The sequence below is a fragment of the Pteropus vampyrus genome, unplaced genomic scaffold (genome assembly GCF_000151845.1).
Source record: "Pteropus vampyrus isolate Shadow unplaced genomic scaffold, Pvam_2.0 Scaffold393, whole genome shotgun sequence".
Lineage (NCBI taxonomy): Eukaryota > Metazoa > Chordata > Mammalia > Chiroptera > Pteropodidae > Pteropus > Pteropus vampyrus.
Window position 1 is genome coordinate 546,408 of NW_011889174.1, and position 9,123 is coordinate 555,530.

Sequence of the window (9,123 nt, forward strand, 5' to 3'; positions counted from 1 at the left end):
ATGATTTCTTCTATGGTTGAACAAGGGGAACATCTCTCTCCATACATTTTAATAGTTTCTATTATGGGTACTAACTTATTATGTTTTACTGTACTTCTCTTAGCAGATCCCTCAGATTTAACACTTACGAGTTGAGTAATTATCCAGCATATATATTGACAGATCAACAGTCTCAAGCAAGCAGTGAACAAACTTGCTACATATGTTCATCTCACCACAGATGCTTCCCTCCCCTCTGGTTTTCTAAGAGCATCGAATATTAATAAATGCACTTGTGAATGTTCTTACATATGTCTCTAAGATAATCTGATTTTGTACCAAAATCTATCTTTACTGGGTTTACAAAATCTTTATATAGGCAAATCTTTTGTAATCAAAAATTCCTGCGGGTGGCATAGTACTGTAAACACAGATTGCTAAAGGCAGAGAAGAAAAAAGATTCATCAGTGTAATTTAGACTCAAGAAACTATATTGAAAGGCATATAGCCAAATGGTTACTATTAAGGAAATTCATAATCAAGGCTGAGACTGCTAGTACAGGATGCTGACTATAATGATGCTGGGTCTGCATATCTGGCAAACAATCGGCCAAATCCATGGTGATCAACAGTGTGTCCAGTGTTAATAGAGTCAGTTTAGGATGTGCTAAAAACTGATGGGTAGCATAAACATCAATAACTTCTCTTTTATTTGAAATGGGGAAATAGTTTTCAACCAATAATGTTCAACATGTATACTGGCTTCCTCTGATAAATGAAATAAACTCATTTTACTTGGTAAGGTCAACATATTATGTGCACAACAACACAAGTAAGTGAGGATTCAAGCAAATAATATATGGTAAAAGATGAGGATAATAAGCGGTTGTAAAAGTTCTAAGCTTGGAAGCCTGAGACTTGACTTTGGGTCCCAGTTCCATATTTAGTAGCTCAGTGACCTGAGAAAACATTTATCTTCTCTTAACCTTTGTTACCAGCCCCGTCTGATGCCCAGGTTATTGTGAAGGTCAGATATGAAGATCACATTGTTGGAGATTTTAGATTCTCTTCCTATGCTGTTGATGAAATGATGACTTGGCAACATTTATACTAGAATCACTTAACTAGAGCATGCTGATTCTTGATAAGTGGTGGTTTTCATTTAGTAGTTCCTCAGTGGTGCTTGATTTATTTTATCTTCTGTTCTTTGCTTATGTAGCTCAAGGTTATATGTAATGGAAACAGCGTGGTGTGGGGAAAATCTGAAGTTTAAAGTCAGATAGTCTAGCTTAAACTCTTACTCTATGCCCTAGAGTAAGTTATTTAATTAAACTATGAAGATGATGGTGATGATGACGATGATGATGAAGAAACTAACCTTTCTGAAGTGCTTATACATGCTTAGGACTAAGTCTCCTACATCTTGATATTAATTTGTCACATCAACCTTATTATCATCCTCATTTTATGAATGAGGAAATAGAAACTAAATAAGTTCATATGACTTGCCAAATTAACCAGTATTATAAACAGTTAACAGTCTGAACCCACACAATCCGATTCTATAATCCTTATTGTTACCTGCCGTTATCCCACAAAATGGGGATAATAACCAACTTGAAGTGACTATGAAAGTAAAATGCATCACTATCACTGTAAAACACATTCAATGGTTATTCTGAGACATACTGAGCTACCACAAACAAACTTTTTTGGGGATAAAAGTTTTAAAAGTTTCTTCTCTATCTTCCTCTGGGATCCCTACTGAATTTGAGCTTGAGAAAAGACAATTGGTGATAACCTGAGAAGAGCTTCTGAGTACATGATACATTAGAATAGTGGGAGCTGTTGTTTTCCACATTAGATCACTAGGACAGCCACAGAGAAGAGTTTCAGAAAGTAAGAGTTATTATAATCTCAGTCAATGACTAGGATGTAATTTTAAATAACAGAAATGATGACATGCCATGGAAGCTCTTGGATAGGAAATTTTTCTTCATAAGTAAAAAAAAAACATGACTATTCATCTCTTTGAGTTTAACTTTGGCTTAAACCTATAGAGTTAAAAATTTAATATAATCTTTTAAAATTTCTTTTAAATCTTTATGAAACTGTGATCTGTACATTTTAATAATTTTTTTTAACAAATCATTTTGATGCAAACCCTTGAAAACAAGTTCTTTTACTGGTAAGCTTGTTAGGATTGCCAGAGATAAGAGACTAATAAAGTTTTGACTGAAATGTCTTTTAAACAACCCAAAACGTATATATATGTTTGCATACATATGAACTACTTTAATTTCAATTAAATTGGGTGAAAAGTATCATAAAACACTCAGGATTTGGTAAATTATCTTTTAGGAACAGATGTTGTTATGACAGTTTAAAAAACTTGATTACATTTTAATGTGAAGATGGGATGCAGTTTCAGTGATGGTGTTTGAGATCTTTTATAATGAAAGCTGACATTCCAGGGCCAGTTGCTACAATACTTGGTGATATTAGTGTTATTTTTATTGTTTCTGTGGATAATTGCCTTTTGGGTATTTCTTTTGAAATCTTTCTGACATTTTGATCTCATTTAGGATGCTTCAAATATATAGAAAACTGAACTTTGGAGCAAAATCTCTTTATTAACCAGGCAGATTTTGAAATAAAATCATCTATTTAATTCTAACTAGAGAAGATTAACAAGGCTGGTCATTAATACAGAAAATAAAAATAAAGATAGTAATTAATTCTACTTTGGAGGAGTGCTTACATAGTAGTAAAGGATAGTAATGGTTTAAGGGCTGGTTTGCATGTCAGGGAGGAATACAGTTGATTTTTTGACATGAATGACACAATATATACTTCTTTGGTTCAAGGCACTTCCAGCTTTTATTAAAATGCAAATATTAATTGGTGTGTTATTTTAATTATGGTCAACATTAGCACCTTAACTCAAATGCATATATAAGGTTAACATAGTAATATACTCATCTTTTAAGAGAACTTCCAACATGAGATGTATGTTCTCAGTTTGGATGTGTGTGTGTGATAAAGAAAGGTCTGGGTATATATGAGAGTTCCTAGTGTTGAAGGATTCAGTCTAGACACCGTGGCAGAGTAATGATGGTTGTGATGAGGACACCCACTCATTTTCTTGGACATGATACAATACAGAGAGTAATGCAACGAATCTAAACCTTGGCTCTTTCCCTGGAATAACTCAGTACCTTCAAGTATAAACATATCAAATAACCACTGCCCCCACCCAGGAAATTGCCTCTACATTATCTATAGCCATTTCTCATAATGAGCCAATATCTTTCTCCTTCAAACTTGGATTCATCGATTCAAACTTTGCCCTCTTAGACCACACAGAATTAGGTCTAAGGTCAAACACATATAGTATTTTTTTTTTTTTTTTGTATAAAGTATAGAGCAGCAGGGGTTAATATACACAGAATATGCTATGCAAAGGACCTGGAACAAGAAAGGATCCCCATATGTATTCATCCTGCTACTCATAATAACAATCTCAGTTGTATCCATCACAATGTATGGCTTTGAGTACCTTGGAGAAGTGATGGTGTATCTGTAAAAACTTGATAGTGTTGATGGACTTTCCTATTTCATCCAATGTTAAAAGGAAACAGTTGAGAAGGGTGATTATTTCTGAAGGTCAGGATGAAGCAGATGGGCCAGAGTGGTTATTCCAAAAAAAGAATGGGAAAGGTTATTAGATCGATGTCAATCTGTATGTATTTCTCTAGGGGATATAACAAAAGATTCTGCTTCATGCTGTTCTATTCAACATTTTAAATAAATGGACTTAGAAAAATACATTTATGGCATATATTGAATCAAATTCAGATTAAAATATTAAGAATAATAATAAATACGTTGGATAAAGAAGCAGGAATCAAAAATAACTTTAAAAAGCTGGAATGTTTATATAGGTAAAGATAACATGCAGAATGTAAAAGGCCTGAATGCAAAGTTATATGTTTGGATTTAGAAGTCAAATTATACAATTCTAGTATAGAAGAGATTTGGTTTAGCCAACTGTCAACTCAGTGAATAAAGAGCAGATGTGTGCACTAAGAAAGCTCCTGTGGTTTAGGCTAGGTTTATAGAAAGTGTCTAAGTGGTCTCGCTGGATTGTGTGTTGATTAGACTTCACTAGAAATCATCTAAGATAAAAAGATTCCTGAAGGGCATCCAGAGGGAGGTGTTTGGAATAGCTAGTGGTCTAGAAACCATATCCCATGGTTGTAAGAGAATGGGATGTTTAATTTATAGAAATGAAGACTTGAGGGAGGGCACATGATGGGTGGTCTTTTGAGTATAGTGTTTTTATACAGAAGATGGATTAGATTTCTTCTGTGTGGTGTAAGAAGGCAAAGCTAGAACCAATGGGTTCAAGTTTTAGGGTTAAATACATTGGCTCACTCTGAGGAATGATTATGGATGATGAGAGTCAGCTTCCTGGGTAGAGGCAGGGGTTATTTGACGTGGTTATACTTAAAGGCATTAAGTTATTCCAGGAAAGCCAGAAATTCAAGGAAAATGCAGTCTTTGGAAATGGTGTTTTCCATTGCTAGAGGTGGTCAGGAATAGTCTGAAGGATCATTTTTCAGGGATGTTGCTATATCTGGGGGCCATTTAACTCCTCTCATCTTGAATTTCTGTGAGATTCTTCAAAGGGAGAATCTGAAAAAAGATGATTACTAAACTCTATCTATGGAGAAAGAGTAAATGTCCCTTTCATGTAATTTGTTCATGTGATTATTCTTCTAATTTTTTACCTAGTTTGTGACCATGATCCTTCTGCATAAACATTCTTTGATATATACAATGCACATTTATATTTATCTAAATACATATAGATATTTTAGCATTTGAAAAACTCATGCAGTTTTCTGTGCTAGAGTGTTGAGCTCTCCCCACACTATCTAAACATAATTTGCCTCTTTGTAGCTACGCTCTGCTTGGAACAGTTTTGAAAGGTGCATCATAAGAATAAAGTTAACTTTACAAATGAAGAAAGAGTCTGTAAACTATATGTTTTGTGACAATGGCTTAAGTTCTGTCAACAGCATTTCATTAGAGGGTGAAAAGACCTCACCACCTGGCACAATGAAATAATTTTAGAACTCTCTATTCTGGCAGAAAAGAAGAAAACAACTGTGGGAGTGATGTTCCTTTCTGACAAGGAAAGAAAAACCAAAGGAGGAAGAAAAAAATAAAATGCTTCTTGGGAATTAACAGAACTGAATAAGTGAGAAATACTCAGTGAGGCACAAAATGAAATAATAGGAAATCATGCCAAGAGTTAAAAAACACTTAAGCCAAGAGATTAGAACTTTCTCGGCATAGCCTTTCAAAGCTCCCTTCTAAGAGGGGTATATTTTGAGTCCAAAGTTTGTCTGGTTCTTGTGCAATATGATCACTTACGTAAGTGAAGTGATCATAAGATCTCTTATATATGAATAAAGTAGAAGAGAAGCTTTAGTTTTAGGAATCTTATCTGAAATATACTGAAGTTAAAGGCTATTAGCGATCAATTCCTCTGAGAAATCAGATTTCAGAATGTTCTTTTCTCAAATATCCTGCATACTAATAGCTTCTCCTTCATAATTGACTTTATAACTTTTTCAAGAGGCTAAATAAAGTGCAAGGAAAAGTATGTGGGAACTCTAGATTCTTCTTCATAAATATTTTCTGGCTGCTATTAATCATACTCACATCCTTCTAATTGCATAGCACCTCGTTCAGTTCTCAGCGTACACGAACACTCACAAAATGCTTTTGTCGACCAATTCCTGGGAAGATAAAAGCCTATTGCCAGGACAACTTGTTCATATTCAGAGTCTTGCCTCAAAATAAAGTATTTGATTAAATTCACAGGGAAAAATATGTTTAAGAGACAGTCCAGCCAAAGAAAAAGTAATTACCTGCTACAGATTGCACATGGATCTTATTTTTCTCTGTGAGGGGAACCAGAGTTTGCCACCTCCAAATACCTTTCTGGATACTGATTTTAAGTTGTTTACTAAGAAACACAGACTCAGAAAGAACCTTTGACCCTCTTTCTCCCTTACCTGTCTAAAGTAATTTCAATAGAAAAACCTGCTTAAAGGAAAGGAGCTATTCACTTTAGCTACTCGTTTTATCATAAATTAAGTGTGGCAGATGGTGAAATCAGCAAACCCTGTATGTTGGATTCCTTTCTGTGTCTCATTATTTCTCGGGGGGTCCAGCAGGAATTTACCACATGTTTGCTCTTTCTCATCTACCTGTGATTTCCCCACTTCTCTTTCGAAATCTCAGACCCCTGATTTTTCTCCTTAGTCCGGAGTGGCATATAAACTTCAACTGCCCAAGGTCTCTTATTTTTATGGAACCCTCCACATATAATATGTAAATATGTAATAAATTTTTTTTCTATCAATCTGTCTTATGGTAATTTGATTATGAGTACATCCAGAAGAACTTAGAAAGGTGGGAGGAAAACTGTTTTTTGCACTGCTCCCCTCCACAACTGCTTCAGCATGAATCTCTCTGCTCGACCTTGAGCTGGCAAGTCCCTTGGTACTAGAATTGTCAATTAGGTATGGAAGGTTTTCCCTTCTTATTCTGGAAAGGGTGAACATCTGTCCCCAGAGACAGTCAAGCTCAATGATGAGAGAAAGAGAGAGAGAGAGATTGATTATAAGGAGTTGGCTATGCCATATAGAGGCTGAGAATTCCCACAATCTGCTGTCTGAAAGCTAGAGATCCAGAAAAGCTGGTTCTGTGGTTCCAGTCTGAAGGCTTGAGAAGCAGGAGAACAAATGGCATAAGTTCTAATCCAAATTTTAAGACCTGATTACTAGGTGAGCCTATGGTATAAATTTCAGCTCCAGGATAGGAGAAGACTGATGTCTCATCTCTAGCAGTCAGACATACAGAGTGGGAACTTTCCCTGCCTTCACCTCTTTGTTTTATTCGGGTCCTCAATAGGTTGGATAAGGCCCACTCACTTTGGAGAAGGCCATAGGCTTTTTTTCAGTCCACCAATTCAAATGTTAATCTCGTCTGGGAACATCTTCATAGACATACCCAGAAATAATGTGTGTGTGTGTGTGTGTGTGTGTGTGTGTATAATTTATTTACTTAAATTAGTTTCAAGTATACAGTACATTGGTTAGACATCTATATAGTTCATAAAATGATACCCCCAATTACTTCCTTACTTCCTCCCTCCCCTGGCCCTCCCTTTAGCCATCATATTAATGTTAACTGCATTCCCTCTGCCATGCTCCCCATCCCCATTACCAACTATCAACTGTTAATTTGTACTTCTTTAACCCTTCACCTCATTCTCCCAGTTCCCCAACCCTCTCCCCTCTGTCCATCATCAAACTGTCCACTATATTTGTGAATCTGTTTTTGATTAGTTTGTTCTTTTTGTTCCTTAGATTCCACATATAAGTAGAATCATATGGTATTTATTTTTCTCTATCTGACATTTCACTCAGCATATAAACCTCAAAGTCTATCCATGTCATTGCAAATGGTAGGATTTCATTTTTTTAATGGCTGAGTAATATTCCATTGTATATATGAACCATAATTTCTTTATCCAGTCATCTATTGATGAGCATTTAGGTTGCTTCCATATCTTGGCTATTATAAATTGTGCTGCCATAGAAATAATATTTAATCAGCTTTCTGGATGCCCTGTGGCCAAGTCAAGTTGATATATAAAATTAGCCATCATACTTTCACATTTTTTTATGTGTTGTACCATTTTGCATTGTCTTCAAAGATTTCTCCTTTATGATTTGCTTCTCACACAGTGGTATTGGTTCAAAGAGAAAAGTTGATGACAATATTGACATCCAAGTCAATGACGATGATTTTTTTTTTTTTTTTTTTTAGGCAACCCTTGGTTGACCTCACTGATTGCAAAGACCTTATCAGCTTACAATTCCTTTTTTTTTTTTTTTTTTTTACACCTACAGCGCCTGGTCTTCCTAGGTGGTCTCCTATCCAAGTACTAACCAGGCCCAGCCCTGCTTAGCTTCCGAGATCAGATGGGATCAGGCTTGTTCAGGGTAGCATGGCCATAGACAATGATGATGACATTGACAGCTAAGTCATATTAGAAGTAGTTTGTGTATTTTATTTTTAGCAGCAGTTTGAAGAAAAGTTTATTACCTTAGTTTAAGAAAAAAAATTTAATGCAGTATTTTCAAGAAGATTCAAGACTATAATAATCATTAACATTTTAAGAAGAATCTCTTTTTTCAATTACAATTTACAAGTTTTCATTTGCCTCTACCATGATGAAAATTTGATTTAAAGAGGATTGATATTTCTCATATGTCTTAATTAATTATTATTAATTATGGTTTAATTTTAACCATTATTTATAAATTCAAATTCCTAAATTACTTTTCGAAAAAAAGAGAGCACTCCTCTGTACTTTCTGATACCTTCCTCTTATGAAGTCATTTTTTACCACTTCAATAAATTTTAGTTTCCTTTTATACATTTTGAAACTGTCTTTTCAATGGGTGAATTTATGTTACTTTGGCTTTAATAAGCACAATTTATTGATGCATTTATCTTGCGAATTATGGGGTTATATTGTTAGATGCTTTTTATTATTTTATTGTTCTCTGAACGGAATCTTATTTTTAAATAAGCTATATCTATATCTATATATCAAACATTTCACCAAAGAGGATATACAAATGGCAAATAAATACATAAAAAGATGTGCTACAAAATTAGTAATTAGGGAAATGTATTTGAAAACCACATCGAGAGAATCCTGGTCAAGTTCTGGAGACAAGATGAATAATTGCACTTCCCTTATTACTCCCTCTAAATAAAGTTTAAAATCCTAGATTATATATTGAACAAACATTGGAAGAATCTGAAATATGGAGAGAAGCAAGCAGACCAGCTAGATGCCTTGGGACCTGAGAAAAGACACTGTGGTGAATTCCCTGGGCTTCCTTTCTTGCTTTACATCCCTGACTGTGTGCTGGAGAAGGAGGGATCTGGAAACCCCAATGGGTGTAGAATAAAAGAATACTCTCATAAGTAACAGAACAAGAAAAGGAGCAGCACAGCAAGAGAGAAAGCTTTTAGACAATACCCTCT

At 34.9% G+C, this 9,123-nt stretch overlaps 1 pseudogene; it reads right to left on the reverse strand.

The window, feature by feature from the left end:
- Window positions 1–7,964: 7,964 nt before the first annotated feature.
- On the reverse strand, window positions 7,965–8,083 carry LOC111731715 (annotated as a pseudogene).
- Window positions 8,084–9,123: the final 1,040 nt, after the last annotated feature.